This window comes from Condylura cristata, unplaced genomic scaffold, assembly GCF_000260355.1.
Source record: "Condylura cristata isolate star-nosed mole 26May11 unplaced genomic scaffold, ConCri1.0 scaffold00063, whole genome shotgun sequence".
Lineage (NCBI taxonomy): Eukaryota > Metazoa > Chordata > Mammalia > Eulipotyphla > Talpidae > Condylura > Condylura cristata.
Window position 1 is genome coordinate 145,056 of NW_004567164.1, and position 1,602 is coordinate 146,657.

Below are 1,602 nucleotides of genomic sequence, written 5' to 3' on the forward strand. Positions count from 1 at the left end.
GCCCATCAGGGCGCCTCAGTGAACGTTCAGCCTTTTCCTGTTTGTGTCTACACGAAGGTCACTTTTCCTTAGCAAACGCTCTATGTGCCGCTGAACGGGAAATTCCATGGAAACACTTGCAGGGGGAACCCTGGGCCCCCACATCGTACGAACCCCAACGTCTCCTCTGAACCTCATCAACGCCCCATCGTTTAACAGGACCTGCCTCCTGGAAGACCCTATGTCCGAATAAAGTCACTTTGGGGGTTAAGCGGAGGGTTTGGGGGACTCCGTCACTTCAGAACAGCGCCCTATCTCTAAATGCACTTAGTTTGAAGAAAAACTTGACGGGCCACACAGCGCCAACAGGCCCCCTGGGTGGGGGGCGGTGCCCATTCTGGGGGCCTTACCAGTTGCACCTGCGGACGGGCTCCCACCTGCGCTCGGACGGCGGGTACTGCCCCCCCCTCCTTAGGGCTGCCAGCCGTGACGCAGCCCTCACCCTGGTCTCTGCGCTCGTGGGAAGCTCCCTGGGCGGAGGGGGTCCCATTTCAAACGGGGACCCAGCGGCCAAAGGCGTGGCCGGGGCGCCCTGGGGCGCGTCCCGCCCTCTTCGCGCGATCCCCGCCCTGGCCACCAGGCGGCGCTAGCGGGCAAGCGTCCGGCAGGTGACCCCGGTGACCCGGCTTGGCGCTGCGGGAACGCGGGGCTCCCCCAGCTGGTCCGCCCGCGGGAGGGGAGCAACCCCGGCTCCCGGGATTGTGGGGAGAAGTCGCAGCGACTTTGTAGAGGCCGGCACGGCTGGGGTATACGCTGGCAAAACCCGGTCTCGAACGCGGGGAAAGGGGCGAGTGGGGGTTCACACTGAAGGGGGGTGGGGGAAGATGGGGCCCCGCTTCAATTCGGGATTGGAGAACTCTACGCCCCCTCCTCCACTCTCCCCCAAATCAGGATCCCCGAGCCACTCTGTGTGGTGAATGCCCAGGACTCAAGAATCACCTCCCTGGTGCCTTGCAAGCACTTTACTCCCGTGTCCGTTCAGTGCGGCTTCTCCTTAGCGATTTCTCTAAATTATTCCTTTACTCTCTCGCAAAGTACCAGATTTTGGGGAATAAGACAGACATACCTTTAGGAGTAAGACAGCGGCCTATAAAGGTGGGCGGGACTGGAGCATGCGCAGGCAGGCGAGGGAGCTCCTGCTCCCCTGTAAGACAGGATGAGGGTACCCTCATCACATTTCACTGGGGTGATCAAGCTTTGGGCCTCACCCCCCTGCCACATCCTGCTGGTGGTTCTCCAGGCACTAGCGGTCCACGGCCTGCAGCCCTCACCGCCTCGGCAGGAAAAGCGCAGGGGAGGGCATCCCTGGCTTTTGGGTATGAAAGTGTCTTTTCCTCCGGGTTCTAGTTGAAGAGGGCTGAATTTAGGCACTTGGGGGGCAGCCTTCGGAGACTCGGGAGGTTTCACAGTTGTAGAAGGTGAGGCCCAGAGGAAACGTGGTTCCCAGGGAACAACAGTTGGGGCATTGAGGGTAGAAGGTCAGTGTTACCCCCAGAAGGTAAATGGAAATCAGTGGTACCCAGTAAGGTAATTTCCAGCACTCCAAATCTCGTGGTTGCAGAT